The 15,664-nt window shown below is 48.8% G+C and overlaps 1 protein-coding gene across 1 annotated transcript in view; it reads left to right on the forward strand.

Annotated features, from left to right (window-relative positions):
* Window positions 1-9,091: 9,091 nt before the first annotated feature.
* Window positions 9,092-15,664, forward strand: part of Znf185 (zinc finger protein 185 with LIM domain) — a 58,027-nt gene continuing 51,454 nt past the window's right edge. Inside the window, exon 1 of the mRNA XM_090325852.1 lies at window positions 9,092-9,234. The gene's annotated coding sequence lies outside the window, so the exon portion shown is untranslated. The remainder of the gene's footprint in view (window positions 9,235-15,664) is intronic.

The raw sequence follows: 15,664 nt of genomic DNA on the forward strand, positions 1-15,664 counted from the left end.
ATATGAGTTTATAAAAAGAATCTTTAGCAATTGATATTTCTAGATCAAAAGGAGGTCTTCTTTTTTTTTAATTTTCTTAGATATTTGTAGGTCACCATTCTAGAAGGGGGCACTAATTTATCCTCCTACTCCTTAGGAGTTATGGAGCATGAAAGTCCCATTTTCCCACAGCCCAGACAACTCCATGTTTTGCTGGTCCATTTTCAGTTCCCCATCAAAGAGACTGAGGTAGGAATGATGGTCTTTCTAAACATTTTAGCTTCATATGTTCCGTTCGTGTGCCAGCTCATTGTCCTATTGGATTTATTTTAGGAAGATTAAGATTTGAGCTATCACATGCAGTGCAAACAATGCTTCACCATTTGCTATTTGTCTAATGACAGTTATGGTGGGTTTGCCATACAGAAGTTTTTAATTTTTCCATCTTTTCTTTTATGGTTTCTGGTTTTCATGACATACTCAGAAAAAGCTGTCCCCACCCCAAGACTCTTCTAGTACTTTTATGGTTTAGTTTCTTACATTAAATTTTTGAGCCATCTGGAGTTTATTTCAGTGTGGAGCATAAAGTAGGAAGTCTAGCCTGCTTTTCCTAAATGACCACTTGTTCCAACATCATTTCTTAAATGATCTGCTTTTAATGCACTGATCTGGAATGTCACCTTCATCATGCACTGCATTTCAATGAACTTTCCTCCCTTTCTTCATACATACACAATACATCTGCTGAGTGTACACAGCAAGGGCTCAGAGGAGGCAGAGAGTATGAGCTGTGAACTCTACATCCAAGAAGTGGAGCAAGATACTGAACAATACACTTACCCCACAGGTGACGAGTACTGCAAGAAGTAGAGGATATAATCCCCTAAGTCTTGGTAGCTAAAGACAACTTTCTGCTATAAGCACTATCCTTACCTCACAAGAGAGTATGGTGGTTAACCAGGGCAGGGAGACCTAGGTCAACATTAAGGTCTAGAGACAAAGCAAGGCTTAGATTGGAAGTCCAGTGGGAGTTCAGTGTTTCAGGAGCTTAGAACCCGACAAGATAGGGGCCATAGCCAGCCCCTAATGTACAAAGGGAGAGAGAAGGAGCAGTCTCAGAGGCTGCCCCTTTGCCAAGTTGGACAGACATAGGGAGAAGTATTGTGGCTGCTTTGCAGAGAGCATGCAGAGAGAGGGAAGAAAGATTTAAAGGACCCAAAACAGGGAACCTGTTTAGCTTGATGGAACTGTTAGACATTCATGGTGATTTCAAGTCACATTATTTGCAGCGACAAGCATTCATTGTGCACAGCCATGTAATTGTCATCTCGATTCTAACCTTCATAATGATTCTTGCAGGTGGATTCTGGTACTCTTCCTTCTATTAAAGAGGTGAGAAATTGAAACCCAGAGAGACAAAGTAACATATCCAAATGTACACAGCTGTTAATGAGCACATCTGAAGTCTGTACCCAGACAATCCGGTTCCAGAGTTTATGATTGTGACTTTCAGATAAAGTGTGGTGTCAAGGAAGCTAAGAAAAGCAAGTTTATCCAGAAAGAAGGGAGTTATCACCTGTGGCTAGGTGGTAAATGAGTGCAGGAATGTGAACATTGGGTTTACAATGTGATGATCATTGGTGATGCAAACTATTTTAAAGATGTTGTAGGCTTGAAATCCTCATGGATATGAGAGAATGAGAGAAGTACAGAGAATGAATGTTGACAACTCTTTAGAATTTTGCAGAGCAGAATAGAGAAATGGAGGAGTAAATAAAGGGCATAGTCGGGTCCAACTGAGATTTTAGTGTGTGTGTGTGTGTGTGTGTGTGTGTGTGTATGTGTGTGTGTGTGTGTTTGTGTGTGTATGTGTGTGTGTCATGGGGCTTGAACTTAGCCTGGGCACTGTTCCTGAGCTCTTCAGCTCAAGGCTACCACCCTACCCCTGAGCCTGGAAGTTGTTCCTGAGCTCTTCAGCTCGATGCTACCGCCCTACCGTTGAGCCAAGCCCCACTTCCGATTTTCTAGAGGTTAACTGGAGATGAGTCTCAGTTCCTTTTGTGTCCAGGCTGGCTTTCAACCTTGATCCTCAGGTCTCAGCCTCTTGAGTAGCTAGGATTATAGGTGAGAGCCACAGGCACCCAGCATCTGAGAGTCACTTTTAGAACAATGCTGGGCAGTGCTCCAAATGAGATAGGTACTTTTTCGTGGGGTTCATGGGAAGAACAATGCCACTGATCTACATACCCACCAAGATAGGTGATGCAGTGCAAAAAAGGAATAATTACAAAGATAGGAGTCCTTGAAAAGGTCTTACATTCTCAGTGGAATCTAGGACATTATTTTAGTATTATTCTGTACAGTGGTATGACCTTTGCTGGCCTGATCCATTGTAGCACCACAGGTATTTCCATGATGCAAATGCTTAGATTTGCCCAGATGTATAGGGCAGAGGGATCAGAAGGATTATAAGGCCAGAAAGATTAGGATGTTGACAAGTTAGCAGTTGAAGTGATGGGCCCTGAAGTCTTAGTTGGCTAGGGAGGAAAATGAAGACAGACAAGAGCCGGTGAACGGAAAAGGAGTGGAGGAACCACACTGGAAGGTCATCAACAGCTTTGAAGAGACTTGTTTTGGACGCAGCTCCACAAGTTTATTGGAAAATGAGATTGCAGTGAGAAAGTAGGGGCCTACCCTACAGGCTGTGGAGGTCACCTCAGCATGCAGGCTGCCCCTGGGAAACATTGACAGGGTCTTTGGAGGCAGAAAGGTGGGAAAAGTAGGAAGTTTTCAGGGTGAGGCTGGGTGGTCCACAGTAATAGATACTGAAATCATGTGGTCACTAACCACCTGATTGCAAACATTCCTCCTTCCACTCACTGTCACATTCTGCTGCAAGAGCCAATTGATCTGACCCTTGACATAGGTGAGCTTTTCAAGCAGGGACATATTAGTTTATCCAAAGGTTAGTGAGCATAGGGGGAGAGAGAGCTTCAGCCAAGCACTGTAGGGGGACCTTGACTGGTGGACAGATCAATGAAGGAGGAAGTGAAGAGTCCCCTTGAGAAGAAAGTGAAGCCTCTAGAGCAGCACCGTGCCATAGAACTTTCTGTGATGATGGACCTGTCCTCTGTCCGTGCTGTCCAACACAGTAGTCATTGGCCCCATGGAACAAAGGAGCACTTGAAAAAAGGCGGTAAGACTGAAGAACACATTTCCCAATGTTTCATTGGAAGGCAATTAAACGTAAATACCAGAGCCCCTGAGTAGATGTCCTTCTTGCTTAGGACAGATGCAACTCGTTTGGAAGTCAGGGTTCACAGCCAGGCATGGGAGGTGGATGCAGGGGAATTGTGATTGAAGCTCACGCCTGTCATCCTAGCTACTGAGGAGGCTGAGATCTGAGCATCACTGTTTGAAGCCAGCCCAGGCAGGAAAGTCCACGAGAGTCATGCCTACAATTAAACAGCAACATGCTGTAAGTGCAGCGATGCTTCAAGTGGTAGAGGAAAAAACTCAATGACACCTCCAGGCGCTGAGGTCAATGCCAGGACTGTCACAAAACAGAAAATCAAATTCAGAAAACTATGGCAGTCTTTGTGTGTCACCTGTAGCCCTGTGTCAGGCCTTCTAGCCCAGGCTCCTAATCACGGCTGGGGCTCCACTGACCTCACTGCCAACTCCAGTTTTCCCAACTCTGAGCATGCAACAGCTACTATGCTTTTACCCTTCTACGCTCTGATTCACAATCCCCAGTGGACATCAGGCTGCCAGGGGGTCCCAGGAAACCAGACACTTGTGGGACAGCAGCAGGGTATGGGGGTGGGCATGTGGTTGGACCAGGCTTCAAGGAGGAGCTCCCAGCTGAAGGCAGACAGCCTCTGAGTCTTTCAGACTGAAGCCAAGCCCAGACCCTTCGCGTGGCCCTGCTCTGGCCAGCAATGGCTGAGCTGAGCTTAGGGAATGAGGGGGGGGTGGCTGGGCAGGGAGCCCACTGTCTCCTCCTCATCACTTCCCTTCCTCCTCATCCCAGGAGCCTCCTTGCCGGCCAACTGTACTAAAACTCCGGAAAACCATGGCGGGGAGGTTTTCCAATTAGAACATTCTTTTTCCGATCTGTGGATGATTCTTAAAGCAGGGAAAAAAGCCATTCTTCAGGGCATGTGGGGATTATCTGCCAGCAAGGCCTTGGCTCTACTCGTGCACTCGTGCTCTGGAGGCCTGGCCTGGGGCTGCCTCAGAGCCAGAGACAGAAGACAAGAGTCTGTGTTCTAGGGCATCAGGTCATGCACAGCAAAACTGGTAGTGAGTGCTCTTGATGTTATTAAAAGCAGCGGATTTGAAGGACAACAGTGGTCCAAGCCCTGATCCCCTTGGAGGGGATGTAAATATCTTCATACCCCTTGGACCTCATGTCCCCTTATTGTAAGAGGGGGTCAGTCACTGGTCCCAGTGGGGCCACTGTCAGTGGACCAAATCATCATGAGGATGGCTGCTATCCCTGGGAGACTGACCCTTCTCATTCCCTCCCCAGACTCACGGCAGCTCCTATTTGGGACTGGGTATGCCTGGTTTCTGTGCAATGCATGGGGGGCACTTGCCAAGTAAGAGTGTGGGGCATGCCAGAGAGCAGGACCAGGACCTCACAGCAAAGAGCACAAGTGAAAGGCATGGCAGGGGGCCCAAAGGCAACACTGAGTTGGTGGAGAGTATACCCCATCTGTTGAGGTTTTGAAGTAGCTACTAGCAGAGGAGCTGCTTTCAAACACAACAGGTTCAGGTTTCCAGAGGGCTCATTCTCGGCTAGTCTGCCTGGTCTGCTGACCCCATCCTCCAGGAAACCCATCCTGCTGGGAGTCTCACAAGTCACCCAGCAAGTGGAAACCAGTTGAAGAACTTTGGAGGATGAGGTGGCAGGGCGGGCCTGGGAAGGAGGGAGGGGAAGAGGGGATTAGGGTGCAAGCAGGAGCCCATCCCTTGCTACAGAGGAACCTAAGCACCCCAGCCTCTAGGCAGCTGGGTGGAGATCCATATAGAGTCACTGCATGCAGAGTTTAGTCTCAGCTCTGTCAGACTACTTATGTGGTTTTTGACTAGTGACCTACCGTATCTGGATCTGTGTCCCCATTCCTTCCAACTGCAGAGTTCATGGTGTTTTAGTTTTCAGTCTTCTCTGGTGTAGGAACACTTCCTGGGTCACCTTTAGAGCCTGATAACTTTCAAAGCCCCACCCCACTTCCCCTTTCAAACTTGGAACTCTTTGGCCAGATAGGCTTGCCTTAGCCCTGCTCCCAGCCCTGCAGATGGAAATGGGGCCTTCCTCTCAACTTTGGAATGCTGGTGACCCATGCTCCCATCTAGCCACCTGTCCCCCTCTCCATCTACTGGCTTTCACCTGGTTCCCCTCAGTACAGGGTCACTACCTGCCATTCTCTGCCACTCTCTCCCTCCATCTTTGACTTGTTATGCCCTGTCACAGTCCAGATTATCCCGAATCTACTGTATTTGGAACCAGCCAGACCTTGCTGGTGGCTTGCTTGTGGTGTTGACTGGTCCTCTGAAAGTGTGGCATTGCTACCCAAGCCACAGATCATCATGAGAAGGGCCAGGGCACTAGCCAATATTTTAGCTAAAGGGGCAGGAAGTGTGGCCTAGTGGTAGAGTCCTTGCCTAGCATGTACAAAGTCCTGGGTTTGGATATATAATATATATATATATATATATATATATATATATATATATATATATATAGTAGCTAAGGCTATGGACTAAGATGTCAGAGGATAGGAGAGCAGAGAGGCACAGACCAAGGTCAGGCCAGGTAGAGGTAGAGCCTAGTTTGGGAGGCAGCCAGTGGCCAGTGGAACTTGAAAGGAGTCTAAGGGAAGGTTCATGAAGAAGACAATATGACAGCTGAGAGTCAATGGAAGATCACCTGGTATCTTCAAAGAGGAAATATCATTCCAAACAAAGGGGGTATGTTGTACAAGGGGCAGTGATAGAAGAGTACTTGATGAGTCTGAATCTGTGTCTGTCTGCTGCCTGAACAGTAAAGAAGTCAGTGTGGCTGAGCACTGGTGGCTCATGTGTGCCATTCTAATTCCCAGGAAGGCTAGAGTAGTACAATTACTGTTTAAGATCTGTCCAGGAGGAAAAGTTCTTGAAATTGTATCTCAAAAATAGTCAGCAAAAAAATGGGATGAGGGCATAGCTCAAATGATAATGCACTAGCCAGCAAATGAGGCCTTGTGTTCAAGCCCTCATAGCCCTCAATAAATAATTTCTTATAGGACCAGATGCTGGTAACTCACATCTAGCTACTAGTAGGTAGTAATCCTCGCTACTCAGAAAGCTAAAATCTGAAAAATGTGGTTTTATAGCCAGTCTGAGCAGACTTATTTCCAAAAAGCCACCAAAAAAGCCAGAAGTGGAGCTGTAGCTGATGTTGTAGAGCATTAGCCTTGAGCAAAAATGCTCAGTCAGTGAAAGTATTCAGGCTGTGAGTTTAAGCTCCAGGACTAGCATGCGCACACATGTGTGCACACACGCACGCACGCACGCATACACAGACACACACAGACACACACAAGCCAGGAGAGGTTTAGAAGAGTGGCAAGTGACTATATGTAGTAGTGGAAGATAGTGGGGGTGGAAGTTAGGGTTGGAAGATTTTGCTGGGGCAGTGAACAGGTGGGCAGGGCAGGGCAGGGCAGTTACCATTCGAGTCAAACTTGTTTGCAGGCAACATCCGCTGCAGGGCCTGGCAGTCTGGCCAGGAGGGAGGAGTTGAGGAAAGGCTGGTGTCTTTGGCTAAAACAGCATGACAGATCTGTGATGGTCAGGGTTTTGAGTCACCAGAAACATAAAAAGTATTCAAGACCTCGCCAGCCCTTACTGGGCAGCCATGGTGTTAGAAAGACACTTAGAACTCTGGAGTGAGTTTGTTGTTCCTTGATGACAGCAATTGTTCCCATTTCCCCATTACCTCTGATTCACTGCTATGTCACCTCCATGAGGAGAACAAATGCTAGAGGAGTGTGACACATCCTAATAATGCCAAATAAAGTCCATGGCTACCAAGAACCATAGTGAGGGAAGCGGAGATGTCAGATGCTAACCATGAATCGAGGTCCTACCATATTGGAAGGACAAAAATACTTGGCATTAAGCAAGGCAGATGAAGTGACTTTCCTTACAATTCCCTTCAGAACACACAGTTTCCCTCTTTCCTCGTGAAGAAGGACCCCTTCCTTTTACAACCTCAATGTCCTATATCTTCTCCAAATGCCTTAGATCTGAGAGCTGGTCTGTGTGACTCAGTGGTGAGGCTGATGGATTCCTGAGGTCCCAGTGCTCACTGTGCTAAACAACAAAGGGTGATAGCTACTGTGCTGAGAGGGAAGTAAGGTAGCACATAGGAGGAAGTGATCTGGTTGACCGGGTCACAGGCACGGGAGCGCTTGGGAACATTCGAGTGAACACTTCAAGCATAACTGACTTCAGTAGGTAGAGAGGGGCTACAGGAAGGGCAGTGTAGGAGTGTGGATAGCTGGACGTAAGAGGACACATAATGTGTTCAGAAGGCATAGGGTGGCAATGTAACCGCAGTGCAGTGAGGAACAGAATACAATGGGTGGGCCTGCAGAGAGGGAGATCCAGCACAGTTAAATCTTTCGGTCATGTTCAGGAGTTTCACTTTGATTCTAATAGGTATGGGAAGCAATCAAGAAGAGAAACATGGTCATATTCATCCATCTAAAGTGTCTCAACAGTGTTTTATGTAAGCAGTGACTGGAGAAGGTTTCCAATGAGGCTGGAAAGTCAGCAAGGAGGCTGAGCTTCTGGGCATGGAGAGAAATGGGTGGATTTGTGGAGGGCCTTTGGGCTACAGACTCAGGATCTGAGAAAGGAGAACCTGTTCTGTTGGTCCATTGTTTTGATCCGTAGCCAATTGTCTGCCATTGCTTTTGGCTGGCTTAAATATTTCGTCTTGTAAAGGGTCTTTTCTACCATATCAGGTAGATATGCTGCTGGTAAATGTGTGTGTGTGTGTGTGTGTGTGTGTGTGTGTGTGTGTGTGTGTGTATAGTGGTAGTGAGGGTGTGTTTTGCAGCCAGGCCTAAGGCATGGTTTGTGGGTTTGTTTTTTTTCTTTCAATATTAGCACTTTACAACTGAAGGCAGAGGTGTACTTCCAGGTTTTTAGTGATCAGTTGGAGACAGGAGTTTTGTAGGGTCAGGCTAGCTCCAAACAGTGATGGTTATATGTCAGCCTTCTGAGTAGGTAGGAATATTCTTTTTCGATCTTTTCATGCTCACTCTGTCTTCACTCTCAAATCACGACCCAGCCACCATCACAAGGATTGTTCGGTCAGCATAAATAAAAAACATGTATGAAAGTGCATGGAGTCTGGCGCCTAAATGTGTCTTTCAGCCTAGTCTGCGAGGTAGCCTTGTTTACTGTGTCTTGGGGGCCCCAGCACCCCTTTCCCTGCATACCATTGCAGGATGTCAGTTGTCCTGGCGCTGAAGCTGACAGCAGCAGCTCCCTCACTTTTCCCTCCTACTCAGCTTCCTAGACTTCCTGCATGATCTCAGCCACCGCCACCCCCGCCCCCTCCTAGACCCTGTCTGGGATCTCCATCTGTAAAATGGATCTAGGCACAGTAGTTCTGGACACAATTGACCCGACAGCATCTGTGGAAGTCGTTGGCCTTGAGCCTGGGCCAGATCTCGGCAGGCGCGGGCAGGAGCGCTGCTAGTCAGCGGGGCCCTTCACGTGGTGGAGGCTTCCTGGCCCGGGTGCCGTGAGCCCAGAGGAATTCGCCTGGAACTTTTCCACGCGGTGAAGCCTTGAAGAACTCTTTCTGGGTTCAGCGTGGGGCGTCCGCGCCTAGATTTCTAGCGCAGCCCCGTGGGGAGGGGTTGGAAGGGGCGGGCAGGAGGAGGACACTGGCGGGAGAATGTGCGGAATGTGCCAGGCGCATCTACCTACCCCAGGAGAGGGCAGAGGAAGGGGGCCGGGCGAAGGGAGGGGCGAGGGGCGAGGCTCCAGGCAGCCGGAGAAAACCTGTTTGTTCTCCTGCGGGTGAGCCCAGTCCGTGCCTGCTCGCCTCCCGGAGCGCTCCCCGCTGCGCCCCGCGCCCAGCAAGCGCCGCCACGGTCTGGCCAGGTCGGGCACTGCCCACTCAAGGGAGCCCACGTCCGGCGCCCACCCGACCCTCCGCTGGCCCCACAAGGTGGGCACCTGTTCCAGGTAGGGCTGTCGACTCACTGTCCTAGGCAGCCAAACGGGGAGGCAGCAAGGGGCACGCACTAATTGGTGCGTGGAGGATACAAACTCGGACATCAGTTTTCTCACCCATAATCCATACTTCTCCGGGGAGGGGGAAGGGTGATCCAAGACTTGATTGCTTCAAAACTCAGGGAACCAGGGAACCTTACCTCCCCAGAACTCTTATGTCCATTTTACAGATGAGAAAACTGACCTCCACCGGCTGGCTCACCCAGACGCTCTCGTCATGGCTCTAGAGCCCATGAGAGAGGAGTTGATGTGCTTTGTGATGAACATGTGCTGGGCATAGGGCGATTTCAGGGAGGGCCACGGGAAAATAGCTGCTTGTGCTCAGACAGAAGGCGCCGAATCAAGTGTCACTGTGGTGATATCGAAGCAATCTGCAGCACACAGGCTCTGTGGCTGGATTGTTTTGATGTGGGCAGGGGAAGCCAAGAGCCTTGTCCTCTTTGGAAAGGCACAGTGATACCTTGCCTCACAGAAAAGCTGAAAGCTCAGGCCCTGATGTGGGCTCTGCTACTTCCGACCTAGAGACACCTGGGCAGCTCCATTGGCCCAAAGAGGTAATATGCTCGACAACCTCTCACCACAACTGCTCCAAGCTGTCATAAGATACATTGTAGGTCTGTGACTGGGCTTTAGGATCTGCGAGACAAGATGAAGGACACCACTTAGTATTAGCACTGTGAAAGGTAATGCAGAAACATGTGAGGATAAACTCACACAAGCACAGACAGACAAGAACTGAGAGAAGGGAGACTAATCGAAGTTTCTAACGCCTGCTCTTTGTCTTGCCATGGTCTCATTAGTCTTTCAACTTCTGCCTCAGATCTACAACCAGGACTGAAAGGTCTAAACACTGGACTGAGGCTTTATAGTAAAGTGCTATAGATCTGTGTGTGTGTGTGTGTGTGTGTGTGTGTGTGTGTGTGTGTCTGTGTGTGTGTGTGTGTCTGTGTGTGTGTGTGTGTCTGTGTGTGTGTGTGTGTTTGTGTCTGTGTGTCTGTCTGTCTGTCTCTGTTTCTCTACAAGTGTGAGTGTGCAGGTGTATACACACATACACACAGCTACAGAATGAACCATGAGATGTTCAACTACCTTCCCAGGGCCTCAACTGTCACATCTGCAAGACCAGGTCCAGATGTGGTGAGCAAAACACAGGGACATTCACAAGACACAATGTTCTACAGAGCTTGGTGCTTATACTATTTCCCACACTGCGTCTATAGAAAGAACACTCACTCAAGGATGGGAAAAAACAAACCCCTGCCCTGCCATGCCCTCTTTACCATCTTGGCTGTCCGAAGCCACCCATAGCAGGACTAACCACCCTGCCAGCGCTCAAAATCTATTCACTTGTGTCCTCTGGACACCCATGAGTCCATGACAGACGTAGCTCCCTATCACTATAGTGCTGCAGCTCTAGGAGGCACAAAGAATTAGGCCCAGTGCCCACACCACAGAAGCCATCCTACCTGAAAAGCTAAGGTATGACTTCCTGGAGGATCAAGACTTAGAAGCAGGATCAGGAGCTCAACAGCCACAAAATCAAGGCCACAAAATCAACTCCTTTGCACTTGCTTAACAGTACCTTTCACCCACTGCTGAAACACCAAAAGCAATTTTTCTTTATCTCCAAATGTGTTGCAGTGAGCTAGACAGTGGAGGGTGGAAGAAAAATCCTCATACCTGGTGAGGAGGAGGGACAGGAACACAGATAAGCTACTTTGTAAGGAGCTGAAGGTTAATGGCAGCTGGGATTGCTTGCTTCTGAGACAAAGCACTCTGGATGAAAAGCAGGGCTCCAGTATACCAAGAGCCATACTTCAACCTCACTCATGCTGCTTTCTGATCCCATATTGCGTCTGAGACCCCTATCATGCCCTTTTGAGAGATTTTACAGACCAGGCATTCTGGGATCCCACTATTAGCTCCAAGACCTGCTGGGAGGCAGGCATCCACACCTGTCTCCTCAACTATCTTCACTTGCATGCCAAAAAAATACCCCCAATTCAGGCTTGATCCACTATACAAGTTAGAAGCCTACTCTTCTTTACCACTCAGGTCTCCGCAGGTGACTGATTCCTTTGGTCTGAATGTCAACTCAAGGTCATAGCCTATAATGTACCAGGCCACACGCAACACAGACTGTGCCTCACGGAACCCTAAAGCCACCTTCATTGTCATTCTCCAGGCTGTATGGACAGAACCACTGCCATGGAAGAGAAAAGTTTCTCTCTAAGGCTGCAGAAGTGAGAAACATCTAAGCTGAAACCCCAGGCCCTTGGATCCCTATCCTCCCTCCCCCCTCACACAACTGACTCATGGCAGCACAAGGAAGTGCACTGGGAACTGGCCATTGACAAGGGATGAACTGGCCAGTTTCTTCCTTCTAGTGGGCGATGCAATGGGTGAAGTTGGAGATGAAGAGGACCGCACCAAAAGTGACACTAGGTTCAAAGCTAAGCTCTCGTACCATCTAGCTGTGGGCAGACCTGAGTGTGCCATGTGACTCCCAAAATTCTGGGTTTTCTAACTTGTGTGAAAGCAGCTGGGTATCTAGCTCAGAGACTTAGCTGGGAACTCTTTCATAGTTGTCTTGGCAAGGGGGAAGCTGGTGGCTAGGCTAGACAAAAGCTGCTCAGGATGTACACCCGTCACACCTGAGGAAACTGGTTGGAAATTCCTTAATAGGTGCATTTGTGATGTAGATTGTTAGTCTGATTTCCCATGTTAACAAAAATCTGGTTTGCTATCTTTTTTGTTTCAAAGAACTCCTGTAACTTCCCACTGCTGTTGTATTGCTTCCTTTCTGATTGGGGTGATGGAGGGTCATTTTTCTTGAAGGGAAACGGAGGCACAGAAAGCAACTTGCTCTGATCTTGTTTGAGGATTTGGAATGGAGTTATTGACGCTCATTGAAGCATTTAGCAGGCATTTCCTACTCACTCTGCTTGGTGGGATGGCTGAGAACTGAGAGGACAGACACAGAGGTAGGACAGACAGATCTAGGTGAAAAAGAGAGTAAAAAATATAAAGAGCAGACATCCTGTGCATGTCGTTCTCCAGGGCTAGTGAGCACACTGAGTTGAGGAGATGAGGAGGCAGAAAGGAATCTGCAGCTTAGGCAGATATCCCAGGAGGATTTAGTTTCTGGACAGACCCAGAGACCATTTTCAGGAATGCTGCCTCTGAACAGGGGAGGAGCTGCCTGGAGTGCCCCAACTGCTCCTTAACGCCTGCTGTGTTGCCCCCTCTTTCTGCAGAGCTGTCTTGAGATTACTGCTGGTGGCTTGAAGTGGCTCTGGACCTCTGGAGCCACATTCCAATTAGAGGAGACCTGGGGCAGTGGTAAGCATCCCGAAGCTGCTGGTGGTCCCTGGCCTTGGATGCATTTGCGGATACACCTCAGGCACTTAGGTCCAGCCCCCTCACTGTGGTCCCTGTGATCACGGGCTCCACATGCCACTTTCTGATGACTAGGTCAGTTTCTCAGACAGCTTGATGTGGCACAGAGTTGCTATGGAGAGAGCAGGCACAAGATTCCAGTCACAGGAAGGGGATCCCGGCAGAAAATGCTTACATCAGACACTGCCTGGTTTAGACTGGAAAAGAAAACCACAACAAAAATGAAAACGCAGGATTTGCTTCACCATTTCTGCCCGCGTGCGCTCCTACTCATTTTTGCATACTTTAGGATCAGAGCCAAAGGGCGCCTCCTTGGGAAACGCAGCACTCTGGCAAGGCCCACAGGGCCCGTCTCCCCTCCTCTGGCTCCTGTCTGTCTCCCCAGCTCTCCCCAGTACCCAGCCCAGCTGTTAGCTTCCCATAAATGCTTGTGGCAGAAAGGAAAATGTGACCTTGGGCAAATACTTTCTCCTTTCTAGGCCTCCATCTCTTATTCAAAAGTAATAGGGGGGTTATAGTGGGAAGGGCAGGCCAAAGAGGACTCTGAGATGGAGCTGGACAGGAAAGTGAGAAGGGGGAGAGCAAGGAAGACCTGGGACAGAAGAAGAGTGCAGTCCTGTCTCCCAGCTGTAGACTGAGGTTTCATGTGGGTGTAGGAGGGGCCTCTGAGTAGTCCTTACCTTTTGAGCTTCACTGGTGATTACTTCTAAGTAGACATAAAGCAGTTGGCTTTAGCCAGTGTTAGTCAGTGCTAGGGAAGTGGCATCAGTGAGGATGTATGTGGTAGGTACTCTAAGGGATGGAAAGGAGAGAGAGGATAAGCTGGAGTGGGGAAGGCTCCACAATTGCTTGCTTGCTTGCTTTCTCTCTCTCTCTCTCCCTCTCCCTCTCTCTCTCTCTCTCTCTCTCTCTATCTCTCTCTCTCTCTCTCTCTCTCTCTCTCTTGCTTGCTTTCTTTTCTTCCTTCCTTCCTTCCTTCCTTCCTTCCTTCCTTCCTTCCTTCCTTCCTTCCTTTCTTTTTACCAGCCTGGGCTTGGGCTCTACCACTTGAGCCATAGCAGCATTTCCAGCTTTTTTCTATGGATGTGGTATGGAGGAATGTAATCTGGCTCTTCCTGCATGCTAGGCAAGCACTCTACCACCAGGCCAAACTCCCGGCCCCAGGCTCTACAGTTTCGGAACTTCTTTTTGTGCCAGTCCTGGCTCTTGAACTCAGAGCCTGTGTGCTGTCTTTTAGTGTTATTCCACTCAAAGGTAGTAGATAACCACTTGAGCCACAACTCCACTTCTGACTTTTGGGGAATTAATTGGAGATGTGTCCTACTTAGACTGGCTTCAAAAATCTGATCTTCAGTGTCAGCCTCCAGAATAATACTATATGTATGATGTACCAGCATCTGGCTCTGAACCCCTTTCGAACCCCTTTAGCTGCCTTGTGTGCAGATGGTGGTAGCATCTTTGTATGATTGAGTCCTTGGCCCACAGGATGCAAAAATAATTGTGGTATGAGGGATACAGCAGTAAGCAGTGGCTGCAGGAAATCCCGAATTCCTCTGAGCCCTTTCTCATGATACAGCCGACGAGGTGATGCCCTGATAGCAGTGGGATCAGCTCGCGTAGTCCTGCCTAAGGCGAAAAGAACTTGTGGGTCCTAATGTGCCTGGCCTCACCCAAACCCCTCCACAGAGGCCTTTGACAGGGCTCTTTCCAAAATCCCTTGCTGGCCCTTGAAGCTGAAACGGCCCAGTCTAAGCAGCTGCTTGTGTTCTGCAAGCAGATGCTGCAGAGCCAGGCTGAGTCCTTGTGCTCCGGGAGTGGCAGGTGGCCATGCCTGTGTTTTCACTTCAGGACTTCACCTCCCCACCATCTTGGGAAGGAGCTGGCTTGCTTCACAACTCTTCCGTCCAGGGTCCCTTCAGCAAGACGCCGAGAAGTCTAGAATGCGGGGTGTTGGGGTGGGATGGCGGGAGGTGAAATTCCAGACTTTCATGCAGAAGTCATTTACCTGTAAAGCACATTTACAAATACCACCCCCCCCAAATACTAGTTCTTTTTCCATATTACATTTTTTCCTCAGCAACCAAACTCTCTTCCAGGTCTTTTTTTTTTCCATTTGGTGAGCCTCCTTCCTGCTGTCTTGTTGGCCTCCAGGCAGGAGCCTCAGGGACTAGACTATCTCAAGCAGGTCATGAGCTCGTGCAAGAGGGACAGCTCGTGTAGCTCCTGGGAGGTATGTGCTGAGCAGCATGTTTGTGGGGGGGCAGGAGGCAGACATGATCCAGCTGTTCAGCCACTGCTCGGCTGCGCCCAGCCCTGTCTACAGTCTCTAAATCACTTTTTTATGCCAGTACTGGGGTTTGACCTCCGGGCCTCATGCTCTTGCTTGGCTTTTCCTCTCAAGTCTGGCACTCCACAACACTTCCATTTGGCAGTTCATTGAAGATAAATCTCATGGACCTGTCTACCCAGGCTGTCTTCGAACTACAATCCTCATATCTCAGTCTCTCAGCCTCCCAAGTAGCTAGAATTACAGGTATAAAGCACACGGGAGCAGGAGGAGGACAGTGTTGTCACTTTGTCTCCCTCCGAGAAGAAAGCAACCTGGCTACTAATTCTGGTGAGATCACAACCTATTGGGAATCAGAATTCTCTGATTCACAAGACCTGGAGTAGGAGGCTACATTATAAAACGGGACATTTCATCTTGCCAGCCTTTTCAGCATAGAGAATCTGGCTGGCTTTTTAAGTGCTGGCTTAGGTCAGCCTGGGTCGAACCTCTGCGAGCCAAGCGCATTCCTTGAGAAAGAATTGGACAAGGATAGCCAAGTACGGTGTGTGTAGTGGTGGTGGGAGGGACATTCCTTAGCCCCCCCTTACACAAAAGCACATGACCTGCACCTAGGCCCCAGTACCTTTTCCAGGCAAACAAGTGGAACACCAGCTTGTCTTCCTATTTCCTCCTGCAGCTGGGGGAAGAGGAGTA

The sequence above is a fragment of the Megascapheus bottae genome, chromosome X, assembly GCF_031878675.1.
Source record: "Megascapheus bottae isolate mThoBot1 chromosome X, mThoBot2.hap1, whole genome shotgun sequence".
Lineage (NCBI taxonomy): Eukaryota > Metazoa > Chordata > Mammalia > Rodentia > Geomyidae > Megascapheus > Megascapheus bottae.